General features: G+C 44.2%; 1 pseudogene; it reads left to right on the plus strand.

Annotated features, from left to right (window-relative positions):
• Positions 1-7,395: 7,395 nt before the first annotated feature.
• On the plus strand, positions 7,396-10,272 carry LOC125316368 (annotated as a pseudogene).
• Positions 10,273-10,707: the final 435 nt, after the last annotated feature.

A 10,707-nucleotide genomic window follows, 5' to 3' on the forward strand; every position in this document is an offset into this window, starting at 1 on the left:
ATTGGCGAGAAAGCCTCGTGCGACCAAGACGGCCCCAAAACACTCCTCGATCAAGAAGAAGGAAGTTATCACCATATCCTCCGATGATGAAGAAGATGTCAAGCTTCCCGAGATAGTGGAGATTTCATCCGATGAGGATACCATCCCGATTGTCTAGAGTAGTACGACTTTGGGGCATTTTCTAGATTTTATTGTATTTTGAGTCTATTATGTAATTTCATCGACATTTATTGTCCGAACATCTCTAGATACTATCATGTTCTATCTATTTTGACTTTATTGTATTAGACTTGTAAATTTCATGAGTCGTCAATTTGTGAGCGACTTTCTACCCCGATTACGCTTAAACGATCCTAATCAAATTACATGCCATCTTTGGGTGAGATTAGGTCCGTAACTACCCTATTTGACTTATTTGGGTCAAGTGGGAGTAGTTGACCCTCATGTTACCAAAAGATGACATGGAATTTGGTTAGCACATTTGCATCACATTTCACGCATATGCATATTAAACCGTGGTAATTGACTTTAGGATCATCATTTTTGCATTTTTAGATCATGGGGAATGGAGACATCAAAGTCATCCCAATACCGCGCAAGGAACTCGCTATATGGTGGGATCGCCTCGACATCGTCAACAAGGCCTATGTGGAAGGACGTCCGGGACGACTTGTAGATTTGATCAAAGTGGAATATCAGCCGGCTCTTATTCAAGCATTAGCCAAGGCATGGGACGCACGCACGATGACATTCAACTTTCGAGGATTAGAGTTGACTCCTACGCTCGAGGAGTATACCGCTATTATTGGGGCCAAATTTGAAGAACGAATAGCTCAACCCCCTTTGGACATGGACTCCACTCGTTCATTATCGAGTTTTCTCCGTCTTAAAATTTCTGAGATTGAAAAAGTTTACAAATCCAATTCCAACAAATTCACCTTCTCGTTCCTTTTCGACAATTATTCCTCTCTACCCACCGAAACCGGTCATAAATCGGGAAAGGTGTTCATCTTGGCTTTCTTTGCATTCGTTCTATTCCCGACTTCTAGAACTACCTTTGACCCCTCCATAACCCATATAGCCGGACAAGCGTGTTGTCGCTGGGATTATTCGTACATGATCTTAGCTGAGACCTTCCTCTCCCTAAACCGTTCCAAATCTTCAAAAAAGGCTGTTTTCCAAGCGTCTAGCGGATTACTCCACTTGTGGTTCACCTCTCATATAAAGACTTTCCAACTCCGAGTGGGGTGCTATGAGATCAATGAGCACGTCCACCCTCTTAGATCCTTCCTTAAGTGTCAATCCCTTGTACCCAAATATTCGTTTAAAAAGTGGGTTGAGCTATTGGACAATTTGAAACCCGAACATATTAGGTGGCGTTTGACTTGGCCCAAGATCGTGGAGGCTCGCATTTCGGGAATTGAAGATAACCCTGTTCCCTTATTGGGATGTACCGGCGCTGTGGCGTATTACCCCATTCGAGTGGTGAGGCAATTTGGAGTTCTACAAGAGATACCACCGGATGTTTGTCCCGGGATTTTCTCATTCGACATGACACGTGGGAAGCTTACAAAAGAGGCGAAGAAGTTATATCAATCTCGGATTAAGCTCATTCTACATGCTTTGAAGAATTCCCCACTGCAACAAGTTGAATGGCCGGACTATTTGGACGACGAGATGAACGTTCACGTGGCCTCCAAGGAATATATCCAGAAGTTTAAAGAGTATCGTCAATCAACAGTCGAGCCATATATACCTGAGTGCGTATCTCCTCGGATTGAAGAAGTGGAGTCTTATGAACCAGAGTATATAGTACCGTACGTACCGGGAGTAGAGCCGTACATTCCCGAAGATCTAGAGCAGTGGATGTCGGAGGAAGGAGAAGACCCATACTAGTGGGATTCCGATGGATCGGAAGAACAAGAAGAGTGGAAGCGTCCCCGACTTGGATAGATCCATTCCCCCATTTAGATTTTACATATTTGTTATCTTTTAGATACTTTTGAACAATTTGGTTTGTAATAAATACATACTATTTCTTTTATGAGCATTTCATGCATACATATAGAAAAGTCAATTACCACGGATCAATGTCTCCAATCCTTTAATATTTCCCATAATGATTTGATATCCCGAAAACATGTGAGTGACAAATACGAGGACTCGTAGCAAAACGCGCAAATTAAGGATGGAACAAGAAGAACTCGCACCTCGTGTGGGTAATCCGGAGAATCAAATGAATGTGATCGCCACAATGGTGGCGGAGATGAAGGCAATGATGATTGCAAGCCGGGGGAGATACCCCGTCGATCCTAATTTTCAAGCCCCCGCGGGGTCATCCGATGGAGCGAACGCTAATCCGGCGCCCGCTGCTAATCCAACTCTGAATCCGGAGAGACCGCCTAAGGATCCTCCCATTGTGATTGACCTGGAGAAAAAGGAGAAGCAAGTCCTCAAAATGGAAGAGGAAATTAAGAGGCTTGCTAAGATCGAAGAGTGTTTGGCGAGTCGGGGTTATGAACTTTCGAGGTTCGACAAAGTAGCGCCGTTTGAAAAGATAGAGGTTCCCGCTGATTACAAGGAACCGGACTTTGTGAGGAGATATAATGGGACCGGGTGTCCCAAGGCGCACTTGAAGTATTATTTGCGCCGAATGTCGCAATTCTCGGACAACATCCCATTCTCGGTCAACACTTTCCAGGAAAGCTTATCTAGGGGCAGCCCTGGCGTGGTTCATAGAATTGGAGCCAGAGAGGCTCGCCGATTGGGATAAGCCGGCAGACGAGTTCCTTCGACAATACAAGTTTAACACTTTGACCGCCCTCACTAGAGAGGACCTTCTCGGAACTGTAAAGGGAAAGAGCGAGGCCGTTCGCGCCTATGCCCAGAGAATGGAGAGCGTTGGCTGTGCGCAGTAAAACCGCCAGTCCCGGAAGAAGAATTGATAGACCTTTTCCTCAAGGCCCTTCCCTTTGAGTTTTTCGACAAGCTGAACACCTCCGGGTGTTAGACATTTGCACACCCGATCAAGGTAGCAGAGCGTCACGAATGGGCACTAAGAGAAAAGAAGATGCCCGAGGCGCCTTTTAAACGCCAATACCCTTTGAGAAGGGATACTAGGGAGCAAACTGGAGAAGTAGCCTTTGTCCCTAACCCGCCAAAGCCCAGAAATTTCTCGCCTTCAATCCCTACCCAAGGAACGTCCTCCTGGACTGCTTCCAAACCACCGGATTTCAGAAAAAGAACCCGAGTTGTTTTCACCCCATTACCCCGACCCTTATCCAAATTATTACCCATGCTGTTGGAGAACCGTTTAGTTGCAAAAGAGCCACCTAGAGCTCACCCGCCAAGATTTCCTGGGTATGATGAGACCCAGACATGCGTATACCATATGGGAGAAAGGGGGCATAACGCGGACAACTGTCTCGCTTTGAAGTTCAAGGTGCAAGCATTGATCGATGGAAAAGTTTTAGAGTTTGATAAGACCGAACCTAATGTGCAGCAGAACCCGCTACACGAGCATCGCGAGGTGAACGCGATTTTTGGAGGTGAAGAGGAAGAAGTTCTCGAGTTTATAGTGGATATGGGTAAGATGCGGGACGTCTTGACATTGGCCTCGCAATACCCCGAAGGAGAGAGTATTTCCCGGGAGCAAAAGGAAGCTTGCTTAGAAAAATTGATCAATCTGGGCGTTATGGGAAGAATGGAAAACACTGCATTTAAAGGGGCCTACGTGGCGGTGAACATGTTGTTCGAGGAGTTTGCGATGAAACCTACGAGGGGAGCTGTTTTGAAAATACCCTCGGGATATTTGATGAGCATTAAAGATGGCCAAGAAATCGAAGAGATAGATGAATATGAAGTCCGCCTGGATAAAGCACGCATAGGTGATAGAAGATTCATGCAGAAAGCTCTTGAGAGAGGTGAAGTAGTGGACAATTTAAGAGAAGATAGTGGAGGCTATAACTTTAAAGTGCTGTACTCGGCGCCCCCTAGTTTCTTTGTCGATTTTGGAGATGTAGTCCCCGATGGGTGGGGTGGAATGGATGACCCAGCAAGTGAAGAATTTGTGGGAACGGTCGATGAAGTTAGAGACCAAGCGACTCCTCGGAATGAGCAGGTGAATCGGGAGTCCAACGTGCGACTTTCTAATTTGGAGACCCATATGCGACATTTAACAACCATGGTAGTGGAATTATCGCAATTGATGGCTAAGAATGACGCCACGAGATTAGAAGAGAGCATGCAGATTCTGGAAATGCGGCGGGCTATAGACACACAAAATCGAAAGATTGCCCTACTGCAAGAGCAAGGGGATGATGTGTCAAGGAAAATAGATGATTTGAAAGAGCTGATTACACCACTCACCCAAGTAAGAAATGTTCCGCCCCAAGGCATGAACCCAAGAGTGGTCTTCCGTACGAAGTATAATGGCGCTGGGTGTCCTCTGACGCATATCTCATACTATCTCCGCCAAATGGTTGGCCACCATGAAGATGATGAAACATTGATCCGGAATTTCGGACATAGTTTAACGGGCCCCGCACTAGCATGGTTTCGATTAATTGACCTAAACCGGGTCTCGAGCTGGGAAGATTTATCGGAGCACTTTATACGCCACTTTGAAGCTGGAATTAGAGGTTATTTCACTAAGGCCAATTTGCTGAATATCAGAAAAGGTGAAGACGAAAGTTTTGAACTCTTCGCCGGGAGGTGGAAGAAGCACGTTGTGATGGTGCAACCGCCGCTGTCGGAGAGAGAAATGCTTGAGTTCGTGCTGAAGTCACTTCCGGCGGAATACTTTGATCGCATGTATGCGTACACTTACTCGTCATTCCAACATTTGGTGGAGATCGGTATGAGAATTGAAGGGATTATCCTAAGAGTCAGAAGGGAAAGGCAGAGGGACCTAGATGAAAAAATGCCACGCTGGTAAGGCCCGGTCCGGAACATAACCTTGAGGATGTTCATGAAGATGAAATGATTGGGATGGTAGATGCCCCAATTCGTTTCGTGATTGATTTGAACAAAGTTGATAGCTGGGAGTTGGAAGCTTCTAGTTCGGAAAAACCATCAACATCCGAATCACTACCGGAAAAGATCATACCGGTGAGGATTAAGTTACCCCCTGTGGAAGAATATAACTCAAAGGCAGTCCATTGGGATTATGGAACGGGCGAGATTGACGCCATAATGAGATCCGGAAGGTGTTATCCACCGAAAGAAGCGGATTCTGAAAAGAGAGTCCCAACCGAGGAAGAGGTTGAGAAGTTGCAATCGGTCGTGAGGACCGGTGAATATGAGGTCGTTGACCAACTGCGGAAGATGCCTGCACAGATTTCCTTATTAGATCTCTTCAAGAATTCTGAAAAACATAAGAATGCCCTTCTGAAGGTGCTGGATGAGGTACATGTTCCGGAAACAATTAACGAAGTTCAACTTGGGGACTTTGTGGGTGCTATCCTTCTGAAGGACCAGATATCTTTCTTGGATGAAGACTTCCCGAAAGAAGGGCGGGTCCACAACAAAGCCCTTTACATAGCTGTGAGGTGTCACGGAAAGGAGGTTCCTCATGTTCTGATTGATAATGGCTCCGCTTTTAACCTATGTCCTTTGGGCACTTTGAGAAGCTTGGGGATCAATGAAGATTTTGTGAAGACATCCAAGGCCACCATCCGGTCATTTGATGGAGTCTCCAAAAATGTTGTAGGAGAGATTGAGCTGGACATTGACATTGGACCGGTAACTTTCTCTATACCGTTCCAAGTATTGGACATTCCAAGCGCCTTCACCTTGCTCCCGGGAAGACCGTGGATTCAATGTGTCCCGGAGCGGTACCTTCCTCTCTGCATCAAAAGTTAAATTTGTGGTTAAGGGTCAGTTAATCACCGTCCATGGCGAGGTGGGACATCGAACCGCTTTAAAAGGGATGGTTCCATACATTGAACCTTCAAAGGAGGAGGAGCTGAGTTATCACACCTTCGACATTGTATCTATCATGCATGTATCACCGGATGCAAAAATAGATGTACCGGAGCTTTCGAGACCTGCGACTATGGCGGGGAGAGTACTACTCTCAAACGGTTTTATTCCGGGTGCCGGATTAGGGAAACATGGTCGGGGAATCCTTAACCCTTTGAATTTGAGCTCAAATGACCACAAGGTTGGTTCGGGTTATAATGGAATTGTAAAGAATAATACAGGTCGAGGCCAAAGTCGAAACAAGTGTTATGGAAACCGTGGACGCCGTGGACGCCAAGGTGGCCATTTTATAGGCACCGATGCATGGAAGGCCAAAGGGAAGATGTTCCTAAACCCCTTATTTGAAGTGTTCTCTAAGGGAGGCAAATGGCTGGAAGATGAAGACATCTTCGAGGATGCAGAGCCGGACTTATTCAACCCGTTCCTGGATAATCGGGTGAACGTGATAATTGAGTGGCTGGACGATGATTTCCCCACCCTTGAGTAAAAGGCTCTTTTCGAACTTTACCTTTTAATGCATTTTGATTACTGCATTTGTTTTGAAGCTTTTTGCTGTTTTAGCACCCTTTGGCTCGCATGCTATGATCCAAGAAGTGCAGTATTGTATTACTCTTAGTTGCATCTATTAATGAAAATCATCTCAAAATTTGATTACAGATATGTGGAGCAACGGATTGGTCCGATGATGACAATTGACTCTACCATGAGACTTGAGGCCTGATCCGCCATATGATCTTGGGTTTTAAATAGCTTTTGAGAACCAGGATGTCCGGAAGATTGTGGACTAGTTCTCCTTTCTTTGTCAAAAAATTTGAATTTGAAAAATGTTTTCATGATAAAAATCATGCATTCTTCGATTTTATCATCTTTGAATACTAACCTTTCATGGTGCATTTCAGGCATGTCATCCCACCCATACATAACAGGTTAATATGTGACTCGGATCAGCTCGATGATTATGCATGGGAAGTTGATATAGACGAGGTTGATGTGAGCGATATCAAGAAAGAATGGGATTGTTTTGAAGAATCTAAACCCCCTATCTTTGAAGAACCCATTACTATTAATTTGGGAAATTCTGATTGCGTCAAGGAAGTGAAAATAGGAGGACATTTGTCCGCAACAGATGTTTTAAGAATGACAACATTGCTCAAAGAATATCAAGATATTTTTGCCTGGTCATATGCGGACATGCCGGGTTTAGATCGTGAAATTGTGGAGCATGCTCTGCCCACAAATCCTTCTTGCACACCAGTAAATCAATCGCCTAGAAGAATGAATCTTGAATTGGCGGATAAGATCAAGGAAGAGGTGATGAAGCTCCTTAAGGTTGGATTTATCGAGGCTGTCCCATATGCTGATTGGGTCGCCAACATCGTACCAGTTAAGAAGAAGGACGGGAGAATTAGAATATGCGTGGATTATCGGGACTTGAACAAAGCCAGTCCCAAGGATGATTTTCCCCTACCGCACATTGATGTGCTCGTCGACGATCTTGCGGGCTTTGAATTATTCTCCTTTATGGATGGATTCTCGGGATATAATCAGATCATGTTGAAGGAAGAAGATAAGATCAAGACCTCATTCACTACTCAATGGGGAACCTTTTGCTACAAGGTAATGCCCTTTGGATTGAAAAATGCAGGGGCAACATATCAAAGGGCTATGGTAACCCTTTTTCACGATATGATACATAAGGAGATTGAGGTCTATGTGGATGATATGATTGCCAAGTCCAAGCCTGGAGAAGACCATGTTAAAGTGCTGAAGAAATTATTTGATCGATTGAGAAAGTACAAGCTCAAGTTGAATCCTGCGAAATGCGTATTTGGCGCAAGATCCGGAAAGCTGCTAGGGTTTGTGGTGAGCAGTCATGGTATTGAAATTGACCCTTCCAAGATCAAGGCTATATGGGAAATAGGGACTCCCTCTACTGTCAAAGAAGTAAGGGGTCTACTTGGAAGATTGAATTATATATCCAGATTCATATCTCAACTATCAGAAATGGCGAAACCTTTCTTCAAGCTGTTAAAGAAAGGTGCGAAGGTCAAATGGGATTCAGAATGCCAACAAGCATTTGAGAAGATCAAGGAATACCTGGTACAACCTCCGGTGTTGGTACCTCCTATCCCTAACGTTCCTTTAACTCTATATCTGACGGTTAATGATGAGTCCTTGGGAGCTTTACTTGCCCAAACCGATCCCAAGGATCGCAAAGAGCGGGCCATATATTATTTGAGCAAAAAGTTCACAACGTCCGAAGCCAAGTACCCAGCAGTGGAAAGAACTTGCGTAGCATTGGTTTGGGTCCTCCACAGATTGAGGCAGTATACACCGCATTATCATATAGAACCGGTCACTGAAAATGACCCTATCAAGTACCTTTTGGAGAAGCCAACGTTGCTAGGAAAGATGGCTAAATGGCAGATACTTGCTTTCGAGTTTGATATCAAAACCTCTCCCCAAAAGTCTGTCAAGGGAAGAGCAATTGCTGACATGCTAGCCGAGAATCCTCCTAAGGATGTTTTAGAGCAAAACAAGGAAGGTCAAATCTTGAATATATTTGAAGACAAATGGACAATGTACTTTGAAGGCGCAGTGAACCTCACTGGATCAGGCACCGGGGCAGTTTTGATATCCCCCGAAGATCAACATTATCCAGTTTCAGCCAAGTTGGTGTTCCCCTGTACCAACAATATTTCTGAATATGAAGCCTGTATACTTGGGTTACAGTTGGCCGTATCATTAAAGGTAAAGAAATTACTGGTATATGGAGATTCCATGTTGATTATCTTACAAACCCAAGGGGAGTGGAAGACAAAGGATCCCAAGCTTATTCCCTATCATAAATACCTCGAAGAGCTGATCCAACATTTTGAGGAGATTACCTTCAAGTATCTACCAAGAACCCAGAATCATTTTGCTGATGCTCCGGCCACATTATCAGCCATGTTACAAGTGCAAGATGGCCTTGAGATAGAGCCATTAAGGATTGACATCTTGGAGCAACCTGCATACTGCATGGTCATTAAAGAAGAACCCGATGAAGAACCGTGGTATCATGACATTAAGAATTATCTGCTGAAGGGTGAATTCCCACAAGACAGTCAACCGGAAGATAAAAAGTATATAAGCAAGATGGCATCTAAATTTTTCCTCGGCGGACGGATCCTATACAAGAGATCCTTTGACTCAGTCCTATTGAGATGCGTGAATTCCAAAGAAGCAAATCTCATTATGAAAGAGATTCATGAAGGAGAATGCGGACCGCATATTGATGGCCACCTCCTCGCTAAGAAGATCATGAGACTCGGATATTCTTGGATGACTATCGAGTCGGATTGCAACCAGCATGTTAGATCCTGTCATCAATGCTAAGTGTACGGCGATAGGATAAATGCACCGCCAACCGAGCTACATCAAATGTCAGGGCCCTGGCCATTTTGCATGTGGGGAATTGATATGATTGGCCCTATCAACCCAAAGGCCTCCAACGGACATCGTTTTATTCTAGTGGCTATTGACTACTTCACCAAATGGATTGAAGCTAGCTCGTATGCCAATGTCACTGCGAACAGCGTGGCTAAATTCATCAAGAGAGATATTATCTCAAGATATGGAGTGCCAAGAGCCATCATTACAAACAATGGCTCAAATTTGAACAACAAGGTTGTCGATCAACTATTGGAACAATTTAAGGTACGACACCTTAATTCTTCACCTTACCGCCCACAAATGAATGGAGCTGTGGAAGCGGCTAACAAAAACATCAAGAAGATATTAGCTAAAACTGCTGAGAAATATAGAGATTGGCATGAAAGATTGCCATATGCTCTCATGGCCTACCGAACTTCAATTCGTACTTCAACCGGGGCAACTCCCTATTCTTTGGTATACGGTATGGAAGCAGTCCTACCGGTAGAGGTGGAAATCCCCTCTTTAAGGATCCTGTCTCGGGTAGAACTCACGGAAGATGAGTGGGACCGGCAGAGACACGAACAATTGAATTTGATTGATGAAAGGCGATTAAGGGCTATCTGTCATGGTCAAAGTTATCGGAAAAAAGTGGCCAGAGCCTTTAACAAGAAGGTCGGGCCTAGAAATTTTGAAGCGGGGATGCTAGTTGTGAAGAAAATGCTCCCAAATGCCTAACATCCAGGAGGCAAATTTATGCCAAATTATGAAGGCCCCTACGTGATTCGGAAGGTCTTATCCAGGGGAGCTCTTATACTTGTAAACATGGATGGAGAAGAATTAGCGAGTCCAGTAAATGCAGACGCCGTGAAGAGATATTTTCCTTGAAATAAATTGAGCTTCAAAGCGATTGATGAGCAGATCTGAGTCACATAGAATTTTGCATTCGCATGACATTTGCATACATACATTTGCATACATCTGTATTTTGCAGGTGAGCTGGGAATCATGAAGAACTTTGCAGAGCAATTGATCAAAACAGGGAAGTTATCTGTTATTTTGGACTACAGATTTTGTATATCTTTTAATTGTTTCCTTTTGTTTTTACAGGAAACGGGAGTTGACATCCAAGGGAGGAAACGGGAGTCAACATCCGAAGGAGACAAGAAGAAATCGCTTCGGAATTTGAAATTTTGAGTATTTTGAACTGATTGATTCCTTTTGTTTTTACAGGAAACGGGAGTCAATATCCGAAGGAGACAAGAAGAAATCGCTTCGGAATTTAAAATTTTGAATATTTTGAACTGATTG

The sequence above is a fragment of the Rhodamnia argentea genome, chromosome 8, assembly GCF_020921035.1.
Source record: "Rhodamnia argentea isolate NSW1041297 chromosome 8, ASM2092103v1, whole genome shotgun sequence".
NCBI classification, from domain to species: Eukaryota; Viridiplantae; Streptophyta; class Magnoliopsida; order Myrtales; family Myrtaceae; genus Rhodamnia; species Rhodamnia argentea.